This window comes from Zingiber officinale, chromosome 1A, assembly GCF_018446385.1.
Source record: "Zingiber officinale cultivar Zhangliang chromosome 1A, Zo_v1.1, whole genome shotgun sequence".
Taxonomy (NCBI): Eukaryota; Viridiplantae; Streptophyta; class Magnoliopsida; order Zingiberales; family Zingiberaceae; genus Zingiber; species Zingiber officinale.
Window position 1 is genome coordinate 79,015,775 of NC_055987.1, and position 13,723 is coordinate 79,029,497.

The 13,723-nt window shown below is 41.7% G+C and overlaps 1 long non-coding RNA gene and 1 other non-coding gene across 3 annotated transcripts; both read left to right on the plus strand.

Moving 5' to 3' along the window:
• The first annotated feature begins 2,999 nt into the window (after positions 1-2,999).
• On the plus strand, positions 3,000-3,105 carry LOC122039200. Its single transcript, XR_006128084.1, has one exon. It is a non-coding gene; the product is annotated as a small nucleolar RNA R71 (small nucleolar RNA).
• A 7,927-nt stretch (positions 3,106-11,032) lies between these two features.
• LOC122005742 lies at positions 11,033-12,198 on the plus strand. 2 transcript variants are annotated; one of them, XR_006118476.1, is made up of 2 exons: positions 11,033-11,315; positions 11,678-12,198. It is a non-coding gene; the product is annotated as an uncharacterized LOC122005742 (long non-coding RNA). The 2 variants fall into 2 exon arrangements; XR_006118477.1 differs by having other exon boundaries at positions 11,033-11,299.
• The last annotated feature ends 1,525 nt before the right edge of the window (positions 12,199-13,723 follow it).

Genomic DNA, 13,723 nt, shown 5'->3' on the forward strand with positions numbered 1-13,723 from the left:
AGCCACACCGCCGACGCACACAGACGCCTTCGCCGTGGAGATTCCACCGCCGACACTGCTCCTCCTCAGCTCTAGCCCGACCCGCGATTCCTTTCCCTCTTCGGCCACCTCCGCACGGTAGAGAACCCCAGTGCCGGCCCCTCTTCTGTGTCGGTGCCCTAGCAAGCCGTCGGCGTCGCCCGTAGCAGTGCCGCTCCTCACTACGCTGCCTCATTTAGGCTGTGCCCTAGCGCTGGTAGCCGATTCATCTGTGCCCTAGCACTGTCGCCGGAGTCTTGGATCACCTCCGATCAGTGGAGAGGAAGAAGATAAGGTGAGTAGGGTTGTGTAGGATCTGTGATTTCCACTGATTGATCCTTTTTCTGATCAGTTTGATTTCAGCAGTGATCCCAGCTTTGAGGTGAAGTTTTGTGCTGTGGTTGGACAGTCACTCCATACAGTGGCTATTGGTTCTTGTAACGACGGTGAATTTGAGGTAAGGTTTAGGATATTGAACTTCGAGTAGGTTGATTATGTTTATGTTTGGAGTAGGTAGATTTGATTTGCTTTAGACTTTTAATCTAATGTTATGATTAGGGTTAAAGGAAATTAATCCTAGTTAATTGTTGGATTTAATTTAGGAGGGTCGAGATTATGGTTTAGGGTTTTTCCCTAAAACTGTTCTTAAGGATTTTTATTTAGTTATTCGTTTAATTTGTAGCTAAATAAAAATGTATGTTTGGTATCACAGGACTTTGACGCGAGACGAGTATCTCGGAGTCAGATTTGGACTATTTTATCGGAGGCGGGTACTTTTGACTCTTGTTGTCTTTGATATGCTTAGTAATGGAATTAACATGTTTCATTAATTATGTTTCTTATCTATTTCGGTTAATCACTACCCAAATCTTACATGCTTGATTGATTGATTGGTTTTGCATCTCAGGTATATTTTTACCTGTTTATACATGCTTATAGGGGTAGTGATATGCCATGCTTGACCATGTTCAGGACCTAGGTTTTTATACCTTCTGTGTACCTTGATTTGATATGATTCTTTGACCTAGGGTGCACATTTCTATATATATGGATTAGGTCAGGATGTTTATATGGTTATTGCCATGCATCATTTGCATGATTGCATGCTGTGCGATAGTCCGCTCCATTATTGTTGAGCACATCGCCAGTTACATGGATCTGCACACACCACCACTCATGGGTTAGTGGTCGATTCAGGCTGAGTGTGTTGCAGCAGGGACTCTGTTAGGCACCGTTGGTCCGCTCATGGGTAGTGTGACACAACGAGTTATCCGACAGGGATTCCTCCCCGTCTTTGAGTACCGGGAGTTGAGAGCATTGCGCTCCCCCATCTATGATTTGGGGTAGGAGGATAGGTGTACTCCGACAGCATCCCGTCCACTCGGTCACTCATCAGGAGTAGTGACGACAGAGTGCACGGTTGTCACAGCCCTACCCACTCGGCCTCACTTTTGTATGAGACGATCGACTGGCGTCAGGGGTGACCAGGACGCATCATTGGCATCATATGCATGATGCATTTATTGCTTGTGTTTGTGGTTGCTGCATTTATATGCTGCATATTGTTTGGATGCCTATGTTTGACATGCATACAGGATTCCTATACCACTCGGACTGTTTGACCTTATACTCAGGACCTGGTTAGTACAGTTTCTCTCCTGTTTACTTCAGATGCATATTTATATCTTTCTTATATCAGGAGACTGTACGCATGATTAGTGTTAGGTGTTATTTCTTTACTTTGCATATCAATTGTACCTGCTGAGTGTTGGACTCACCCCGCCTCCATTGTTGATATTTTCAGGTTGATGCTGTCAGGAGAGAGTTCCAGTTGCTGGTCCCTGCAGACCTCGAGGATAGGATTTGGTTTCCGTTTTGGTTTCTTTTCTGTTCTAGACTATTTAAAACTTGTTATGTTTTAGATTTTTTTCCACCTATGGACGTTGTATGGATTTTATGATGTCGATGAAATTGGACTTGGTTTTATTCTACTACATGCCTGCCTGAACGGCAGAAGAGGTAAGAAAAAAATCGGATTTGGGCTTTACGAGTGTAGTTGAGTAGGGTGGATTTCGAGTCAGAGTATTATTACTGCGTGGTTGTGTCAGCCAGAGGCTGAATATATATATAAACTGCGTGGTGATTGATTTTATTTATTGTTATGATTCCAGCCGCCTGTGGCTGAGTATTTAGTGCTTGTAGAAATTTTTGATTGTCCGTCGTACAGGGGAGATGCTGCCGAAATTTTCTCGGACAGGGACTCCTCTGGGGGCGTGACAATATTAGTGTCACATAATTTGTCAAAGTCTTTATTTTCATTGACCCTCACTAGCCTTTGTGGAAAATGAACCTTTAGTGAAGGTCTTGGGAGAGGTACTTCCTTTTTCCCATATTCCCTTTGAGCTTACGGAGGAGGTCCAACTTGCTTATCTAGTATAGGTGTGATCAATTGTTGAGGGAAAGGTACTTGTGGCCTTTGTGAACTTCTTCGAGTAATGAAATTGAGTTCTTGAGGTCTTCTATTGTTCTTCTCCTCAATTCTAAACAAATCCTTCTTTAGTAGTTCTTCATGATTCTTGCCACTTCTCAAGTTAAAATTATTATACTATTCACTAGACGATGTCTGTGTAGGAGGAGGATCTTGTTTGAACCATTTTGAAACAATGCTATCAATCCTTGCCCCCAAATGTTTGAACTTCTCATTCTGTGACTTGTGGATTTAAAAACTCTTGGATGATTGAATTCTATTTTGTTTGACAAGCTCTCTTGTATATATGGCTTGTACTTCTTGAATTTTTGAGGGAGATACCATCCAACTTTTGCTTGATCATTCATGGAGGTTCAATGCTATTTGATCAATAAATGTATATGCTTTGTCTACACTTTTGTCAATGAAAGAACCTCCAGCCGAAGAATCTAGCAAACACTTATTTGAGAAAGAAACTCCCCTACAGAATATATGCAAGGTCAGTCATTTTTCCAAACCATGATGAAGACACTGTCTTTGAAGACTCTTAAATCTATCTCATGCTTCAAATAATGATTCCCTATATGCCTGAGAAAAATTTGTGATGCAATTCCTCATGTAAATTGTTCTACTTGGAGGGAAAAAATGATTCAGAAATTGCTTCTCCAATTGCTCCCAACTTGTGATGCTTTGAGGATTGAGAGAATATAACCAAGTCCTTGCTTTACCCTTGATACTAAAAGGAAATGTCATCAACCGAACTGCATCTGCTGACACTCCTTCACAATTCACCATATCATAAAGCTCTAGAAATGTCTCAAAGTGCAGATAAGGACTTTCTGATACTTCTTCTCCAAATTTGTAACCTTGTATCATGAAAATTAACTCTGGGTCTAGTTGAAAATTTTATGCTTCAATATGAGGTTGCACAATGGAAAAAATAAATCTTGCAGAAATAGATGTCAAGAAATCTATTAAGGACCTGCTTGATATGTTAGTGCTCATCGATAAAACAAAATGTAGAATTTAAATTGCTAGGAAATAAATAAATAAATAAATGTAGAATTTACAGACAAGAAAGAAAATGCAGATTTTTTTTTAATTATGAAAATTGAAAAACAAAAACTATTCACAAGTCTAGATTAACTAAATTGCTAATCTACTAAGGTTAATGCGAACAGTCTCCGGCAACGGCGCCAAAAACTTGTTACAATTCCGCAAGTGCATGGATTTGTCATCATTAATATATAATATTGTCGAACCACAAGGATTGTTAATTAAGCACTAGGGATATCACAAAGTAAGTTATCTAGATGGTCGAAAGTTGGCTTTGACGCTTACGAACTAACGAGTGTGATTAATGAGAAGGAAAGAAGGTTGAGACGAAGAGAGAGGAGAGAAAGAGAATTAATCTTGGAGGGAATGAGCTTTAGGAGATGGATTCTAGGATTTCGGTTTCATTATAATACTAGGAGATACTACATAGATTGCTTAGTTTCTACCCTCTATGTCCATGCTTTTGCAGGAAGTTAAATTGGTCAATATACCTAAGTATCGAATAGAGACGATTCCTATGAAATCCTGTAACGGTTAACCCCTGTCACGAGGGCACCTCGGTAGATCACAAGAATACATGTCTAGTAAATAACAATAAGGATAAAGGTAGAGATTTGGTATGGTTTCCTACTTCCTTATGGAGGAATTGCCTCTCCTTTCAAAAGAATGTCCTAGACATCTGTGAACGGGTTACCCTTGTCACTAGGGTCCCTCGGGTGTACGATCTAGATCACTCTTTCTACGAGAGCAACAATTCCTAAGAGATTGTTTCTCCTTTTATGGGAATGTCCTAGACATCCGGAAAGGGTCACCCCTGTCACTAGGGCACCTTGGTCAATACGCTCTAGGGCATCTCCTTTGCGTGATTACCAATCCTCCACATCAATCAACAAAGCATGCAAAGGAATATAAATATGTCACACACACAATTCATCATGAACAAGGCATTACCAAGTCATTGAATAGAAATATGGCGAATCTACATAGTTCTTACATCTCCATCACATTACAAATACTCCCTAATTCTAGAAGAGGATATCTACTCTATTGCGAGGGAAGAACAATCCCAAAACATAAAGTAAAGCATACTTACAACCCTTGATGTAAGAAGAAGGGGAAGAAGATATGCTTGCCGAGGTTTCCAATGTCTTGGGGATGCCTCCTTGCTCTAGAGATGGACGGAATGTAAAGGGATGGCGGTGGATGAAGCTCTAGGGTTTTCCCAAAAGGGGAGAACCCTTTCCCAAGGAGAGGGACGAAGTCCCGAACCAAAGATGCCCCCAAGAATAGGGTTCTTGACCCTTTTATAAGCTAGGGCACGGGCGCCGCACGACCCATGTCACGGCCGTGCGAGATCCGCACGGCCAACTGCCTTCTCCTTTCGGGTTGAGTGGCACGGTCATGTGAGATCTGCATGGCTGTCTTCCTTCTGCACTGGTTACACCGCACGACCGTGCAGAATTGGCACGGTCGTGCCTTCTTTTGTCTCTAGTCGTGCTGTATGGCCGTGCCAATTGGCACGACCATGTGGATCTGGGGCATTGCTCCTGGACACGGCCGTGTAGGATTGCACGGTCATGCATTGCTTGGCTGCGGTCGTGGGGGGCACGGCCGTGCAGGCTTGCACAGACATGCACGGGTCCATCTCTGTTTAGCCGCACGACCGTGCAAGAGTTGCACGGCCGTGCACTGTTCACACACCCCTTGTACACCTCTTGTACACCCCTTTGTCTTGGCTCTGAATGACTATATTTCATTGCAACGTCTTTTACACCATCAATATGGGGTTTTCTCTGGTTGAAGTTTTTGGTCTGCAGTGCTGAAAATTCTACACAGCCTTCACACGGCTGTGTGACATTCGCCTGACCTCAACACGCCCCCCACATGGCCTTCACATGGCCGTGTGGTCTCTGCACAGCCAGAACCTGTAAGAACTTAGTTTTCGCATGCCCGTGACACTCTAGAAGCTCTAGACATTATTTAAGCTTCGCTTTTGCTCCAAATCATGTCCTGTCAATCAAAACAAGCAAAGAGCAGATCTCCGAACAAAATATAATGGAAGTATGACATTATAAAGAAATAGGGTGCAATAAACATAGATTATGCCAATGAAATACAAGTAGATGTGCGTCTAAATATGCATAAAAGTGTATATAATCTATGCACATCATCTATAATGTGGGCGATCCCTCAATCCGTCGGTGGATTAGTCCCCAGAAATTCCGGCTAGCTCAAACCTTCTTGTGGGTGGAGAAACCTCGCCACAAACTCACCAAGACCTCTTGGACACAAGGGAAACCTTGAGCATTGGTAGACTACTTATTAGACTTTAACCAAGTCCAATTTTATCAGTCCTAACCAAGCTTCCAAGGCTTGGTTATATAGATCACGAGTTGGAAAATCGCACCTACCAATTGACTGCCAAAACCATCAATCGACTGGTCTCTGCGGAGATTCGACCGTTACATCTCAGTAGCTTGATACCAGTCAACTTGTAACAGTACAAGTCGACTGCTCCACACTGGTCGAGCGAACAGAAGTATTCTGTTCACTCCCAATCGATTGCCCAGTCGACTACACCAGAGTACTGATGAAACCACCAGTCGACTGGTACTTGAGTACAATCTCTTAGCACTCAGACAATCACCCTTACGACACACTTGACTCTTCATTGTAGCTTTGACCTTTTGCCTTCAAGCCTACTCTCGTCCCTCGGATGCACCCAAGCACGCGGCTCGTCCCAGTGCCATCCTTCGCATATGCCTCGAAGTCACTTCCCTTGGCCCTTGTCCTTGTTGTCATGTCCACGGTCCCTCGGATGCTCCATCCTTCACTAGACACAAAGCCATCAACCTGAGTCATATGTATATCCTACAAACCTGCACAACTCAAATACATATATCAAATACAAGGGTGAACCTAACTTAAACTCTTTGCCCAAACATCAAAACACATGGTCTCACGGACCATTAAGATTGCTCGAACAATCTCCACATTTTTGATATTTTACAATACATTTAAGTTAGGGAAAACAAATAGCAAATAAACATTCTACAAACAATGGACTTACGTTGCCAAGGATACACACTTGGACTTACACCGCTGAATGGACTTACAATGCCAAGGCTACACACTTGGAGTTACATCGCCAAATGGACTTACGTTGCCAAAGCTACACACTTGGACTTACACCTCCGAATGGACTTACGTTGCCAAGGTTACACACTTAGACATACACTGCCAAAACAAAAATAATGCAACATGCATTGGAACCTATTCCAGGCTCCCCTTACACCTATGCTCCCCATTGAGCTAGAAATTTTACCACAGGGCTATTTAAGAACCTATCACAAAGCTCCCTCTACACCTATGCTCCTGATCTAGGATTTTCAGGTATTTTCAGGTTTTGTCAACTAAACCTTACTTCTCCCCATTTTCCTAATATCAAAAAGCTCCAACAATATCCCAATTGTTAGAAACTTGATCACCAAACTGACCCTAAACTCGTGTATTTATCCCCCATGGATCTCATACACCTATACGAGCTAACCTGGTCAAAACCACCGTTGAAAATAGTTTCAGGCCGGTATCAGTCAACTGCCATAAACATCAGTCGACTGCTCCTATCGAATTCAACACATAGAATCATTCTGTGTTCGATAAACACTGTTACCAGTCGACTGGTAACTCTACCAGTTGACTGGTAAGTCTACCAATTGACTGGTAACTCTACCAGTCGACTGACACCCTTTTCCATCCCTTTTCAGCATTCTGAATCCAATTTCAGAAATGCATAGAAAATTCAACAAACATCCAAAAATCCTCAAATTTTGTAAAGAGATCTATTTTACGTATGTCTACTTGGGAAAAATGCATTCAAAATTGTATCTATCACCAATCCCAAGATTGACATAAAACCCAAAACTAGTTAAATGGTTCAATTAAACCTTAATCTAAAGTTCTAGTTTTGGCTTTCTCTTGATGTATTTGTCCATACTAAACCATAATGCATCCCAAGCATTGGTTTATATGACATCTATACATCCAAAACCAATTATCATGTTATATGACCCCAATGTCATATTTCCAAGCATGAAACATATCTCAATTGTACTAAATCTCTATGTTTGAGACTCAAGTCCGTCTCTAAACCATTTGACACACTCCATGACAACCTAGACTCTCAAGTAAAACTCACCTGAGATCCATGACTAGGCCCCAATTTGACTCTTTGAGCTCCCCCTAGACCTCTTAATCTTAGTCACCTCCCTATGTGACTCATCTACAATTGCTAGGTCACATCAGTGCATCTCCGGTGACACTTGGCCTACAACCCTAACTTTCTAGGATATCACAGGATTGCCCCCTATTAGGAAGGTCGAATTTGGGATAGAGCTAATACCTGGAACCACTCCAGTGTCCAAAGCACCGTACCGACTGGCGCCCGTAGAGATGAAAGAATTGAAAGAGCAACTACAAGAGCTACTGGACAAGGGTTTTATCCGACCGAGTGTGTCACCATGGGGGCGCCAGTGCTATTCGTGCGCAAGAAGGATGGGACAATGCGCCTGTGCGTAGACTACCGATAATTGAATCGAGTCACGGTCAAGAACAAATATCCACTTCTCAGAATTGATGACCTATTCGATCAACTACAAGGGGCCACTGTATTCTCAAAAATTGATTTGAGGTTCGGTTACCACCAAGTGAGGGTGAAAGAGGAGGATGTTCATAAAACTGCATTCAGAACTCGTTATGGTCACTATGAGTTTCTGGTTATGCCGTTTGGACTAACTAACGCCCCCGCAGTATTTATGGATTTAATGAATCGGGTGTTTTAGCCGTATTTGGACCAATTTATTATCATCTTCATCGATGACATATTGATCTACTCTCCAAGTCACGAAGAGCACTATTTACACTTGACTATAGTGTTGCAAACTTTGAAGGATAGATGGTTGTATGCAAAGTTCAGCAAATGTGACTTCTGGTTGGGGTAGATTGTATTTCTGGGGCACATAGTTTCGGAGAGAGGTATAGAGGTAGACCCAGCTAAAGTAGAGGCAATTAAGAATTGGGTTACACCAAGGAGTGTTACAGAAGTCCGAAGCTTCCTAGGACTAACAGGCTACTATCGAAGGTTCATCCAAAATTTTTCGCGAATTGCTTTACCCTTGACTTCACAAACCAAGAAGGGGGTAAAGTACAAATGGATGAACCAGTGTGAGAGGAGTTTTAAAGAACTGAAAGAAAGGCTAATGATAGCACCAGTGCTTGATATCCCAGGCGGTTCTGGACAGTTAGTGGTGTACACAGATGCTTCCAAGGGTGGTTTAGGAGCTGTGATGATGCAAGATGGGAAGGGCATTGCCTATGCTTCACATCAGTTGAAGGTGCATGAGCAAAACTACCCCACACATGACCTGGAATTGGCAGAAGTCATCTTTGCTCTAAAGATTTGGAGGCATTATCTTTATGGGCAACGTTGCGAGATATACACAGACCATAAGAGCTTGAAATATTTTTTTACATAGAAGGAGCTAAATATGAGGCAAAGACGGTGGTTGGAGTTGGAGAAGGACCATGACTGTTCCATTAACTATCATCCGGGTAAAGTTAATGTGGTGGAAGACGGTCTAAGTCGTAAGTCCGCGACGTTGTCGCAATTAACCACCCAACAACAGCTAATAGCATGATTCCAACAGATGAGATTGGAAGTGGTAGCGCTAAATGAGCAGATCAGCTTGTCAACACTGACCGTTAAGTCAAACCTGCTGGAACGGATTCGGGTAGGACAAGCATCCAATCAGCAGTTAATAAGGTGGAAACGTAGAGATGAAGCAAAGGGTAGCACTATATACTCAATGGTTGATGGAGTCGTGCGATACAAGGGTCGCATTTGGGTGCCTAAGGTTAAGTCACTCAGAGGGGACCTCATGATTAAAGCACATACCACTCCGTACTCTATTCATCCCGGAAGTACGAAGATGTACAAGGATATGCAACTATTAAATTGGTGGTCAGATATAAAGAGAGATATAGCTAAAGTAGTCCTCGAGTGTCTTACTTGCCAGCAGGTGAAGGCCGAACATCAGAGGCCAGTGGGACTACTGGAACCGCTTCCAATTCCTGTTTGGAAGTGGGAAGAAATTGCCATGGATTTTGTGGTGGGATTGCCAATCTCACCCAAGGGATCAAATATAGTATGGGTTATTGTAGATCGACTGACGAAGACAACACATTTTCTTCCAATAAAAACCACCTTTACAATGATGCAATATAGAGAACTATATATACGAGAGGTGGTATAATTACATGGAATACTAACCCAGATTGTGTCGGATAGGGATCCAAAATTTACATCTAGATTTCGGGAAAGTTTGCACAATGGATTAGGTACGAAGCTCACATTTAGTACCGCTTTTCATCCGCAGATGGATGGCCAATCAGAACGGGTGGTTCAAATTTTAGAAGATCTACTGCAGGCATGTGTGATAGACTTTAAAGGAAACTGGGAGTTGAAGTTGCCCCTGGTAGAGTTTACGTACAACAACTGCTATCAAGCCACCATTGGTATGTTACCGTATGAAGCGTTGTATGGAAGAAAGTGTCAGACATCATTGCATTGGGATGAGATAGGAGAAAGAGCAGTTTTGGGCCCGAACCTTGTGACTCATACAGTGAATCTGGTGGCTAAGATTAGAGATAGAATGTAAATAGCGCAAAGTCGCTAGAAGAGTTATGCCGACCAACACCGAAGGGAATTGGAGTTTGTAATTGGGGATCATGTATTTCTCAAAGTGTCACCTATCAAAGGGGTCTTGAGGTTCGGAAAGAAGGGAAAGCTTACTCCTAGGTATATTAGGTCATTTGAGATTTTGGACTGGATTGGAACGCGAGCTTACCGAGTGGCCCAACCACCGAATCTATCAGGAGTTCATAATGTGTTCCACATATCGATGCTCAGGAGGTACATTTCCAACCCTTCACATGTGATTGGTCACGAGTCCATGCAGTAGACGCCCAATCTCTCTTACGAGGTGATGCCGAAACAAATCCTTGATCTCTAAGTCCGAAAGCTGAGGAACAAAGAAATCAAAATGGTGAAAGTTCTGTGGGAAAATCAGTTGATGGAGGAAGCTACATGGGAAGCTAAACTGGATATGCGCAACCGCTATCCTGAATTGTTTGGTAAATCAAATATATATATATATATATATATATATATATATATATATATATATATATATATATATATATATATATATATATAAAAAGAGGGGCGTTAAGGGAATGACAAAAAAAAAAAATAATAATAATATCTTTATGAATTGTAAGAATATTTTTGGGGACCATAAATAAACAGGTATGATATATTTGATGGGGATAGCAGAATAAACTTTAAGCTGAGTGTGGATTAATCTTAATAGTCCTAAACCTATAGTACCCTAGGTATATATAAATATGCCACTTGTGCCTTGTGCTTTTCGCTGAGAACCCAAACCCATTGACCCTCTCCCCTTTCTTGCCCAAAATTGCCGACCCTCTCCCTTCTTCTCGTCAACTCCGTCACACGCGGCGGAGCTCAGCGCACGTCTCTGAGGCCGACCAGGCGCCACCACACACGCGGGCGACTCAGTTGAAGGGGTCATGACCGGGCGCGGAGGTCCCCAGCCAGCTGCGGGGGGCGCATAGCTGCGGAGCGAGGGCTTTGGTCGGAGAAACAAGAAGAGAAGGCAAGTTCATTTCCAATTGCTGGTATGAAATCGTAGAGGTAAAGGATAGGAAACTAGGAGATGTTGATATGCTGTTTTATGAAGTTCTAGTGGTTGATTGCGATGTGATTCGTGTTTTTGTGAAGTTCATGCTTCCCTCTGTGAGGTTCTTGCGGTTTCTCCTACTGGTTCTTGCGGTTTCTTTTCGTTTTTAGCATCAGATTTTGGGGAATTTTTGATTGAATCGATTGTTGCCCTGTTCTCTACGGTTGTTTGTGCTCTTGGATAGAAGTTTTTGGGGATTCAATTTGGTTGATGATGCTTGATTCTTCCAACTGATTTCGAAAGTTGAGATTGATTGTGGATAGATTTGTGTTTGATCGGCCATGCTCTACATTTATGCTTCTGGGGTTTTGGACAGATAGCAGTTGTTGCTCGATTTGAGGATTCATTTGGCTACATATGATGTTTGTGGATTGCGGACAAAATTGGCTAGGTTTGAATAGGTTGTGAGTTAATCTCAGGTGATGCTCCTGCTATGGTTTGTTTCATAAAGATTGACTTGGAAACTTTGGTAATTTTTTTTATGGATTTGAATGGTATCATTTTGCTATGCTCTCGGTTCTTCTTGTAAATCCTGGACAGAATTACCATAGTGATGGTTAGGAGGTGATCAAAGAGGTTCTTGTCTCTTCTATGGGGAAGGCTTACGTTTTGTTACTGGTTGTGGCTTCCAAAATTTTTGGCGTCGAAAGGGAAAATTGTCGGGATTCTTGTAGTTCATGAATAGGTGCTATCGTGAGAAATTTCTTCTTACATTTCTGTTCACTTATATGTGCATGCTGGTGGTATTGCCGTATTCAGATTTTGTAAAATGAAGTAGGGTGGCTTAATTTGTTCAGTTTCTCTTATTGTTATTATCTCTGTAGATGTTTATCTCATTGCCTCCTAAGATGTGCATGATTACAGTGCTTGTTTTCCTATAAGTATGCATGCTTAATTGTTCTGCCAAAGTAAAAAGCTTTACAAAATGAATGGAAATGGGTTATGGATATAATTACAATGTGAATAGATTATGTGGCTAATTGGATAGATATGGGCATATGTGGTGATAATATGGGATGGGTGCCCCGGGATGAGCTCCGGGGAGGGCCCTTCCAAATTGACTGATAATTTAGTAATGTTAGCTACGACTATATGATTACATGTTCTCTAGAAGGTACCTCTAGGGTCATGGGACTGATTGACTGACTTAAATGTGGTTACCACAGAGTGCCATACTTACCCTTATTAGCTATGTAGGCACTTTTACATATTGTATTTCCTTTTCTTCCTTATACTGCAATTAAACTTAGGATCCATGTGATATGGACCATGTCTACTAGTTAATGTTCCTACTACCTCATGGAAGTCATATCTTATGTAATGAATTATACTTGCTAGGTCCGTAAACTCATGATGCTTACGTTACGAGTGAGAGAGATACCTCTGTTAGTTAGAGCCCTAGAACCAATCATTTGATGATTGTATTATGGACTTGTTGTATCATATTCTTATATAAATAAAGACATTTATTTTTTGGTTATTATACTTACTTGTATTAGTGCCAAATAAACTAAGTATAATAACGTTCTTGAGTAGACGGTTCTCACCTATATCAATCGGTTAGTTGAACCGATAGTTAGATGATATAGGGAACACTACTCTTAATCATTCCTAGTCGAGTATTAACATTCAGGGACAATGTTAATGCAATAAGACTAGCATGTAGGTCAACTCGATGACTTGATCTCACAAGTCATGAATATAGAGATATCAAGTTGACACATGGGTATGCATTGGAGAATGTATACTGAATGACCCGCTATGAGAAAGTATCATGGATCGTTATATGAGTGTCATATACTTTCTCATGTGGCTATTAGTATGACTACTAGTCCTTAGACCTGTAGTCACCATGGATCCCTACATAAAGAGTTATGTACTTTGGTTTCGTCAAACGTCACTCGTAACTGGGTGCACTATAAAGGCGATTACTGGGTATGTAACGAATTATGCAGAGGGATGTGAGTGATGTAGATGAGATCTATCCCTCCTATATAACGGGAGCGACATCGATATTCTTGATAGAGTGAGACCACGAAGTGCATGGCCATGCCCAAATGAGTCAATATAGGATATTGAGCTCATTTGATTTAGTGAGTCTACCTGGAGATCAAGATTTAGATTGGTTAGAGGATGACACGGTCTATGCCTCACATTGATCAATCTAAATGTCTAGGATAGAAGGACACTTGTCATATATTGTGAGGAGTCACAATTAGTAGTCACAAGGTGATGTTGGATCTCAACATTCTTGTAACTTGGGTAGTAATGATGTGTTGCTAGATACCGCTCATTACTTATGCTCCTAAATGGGTTTAGGGGCATTGCCAACGTTACAAGAACCTAAAGGGACACACACTAA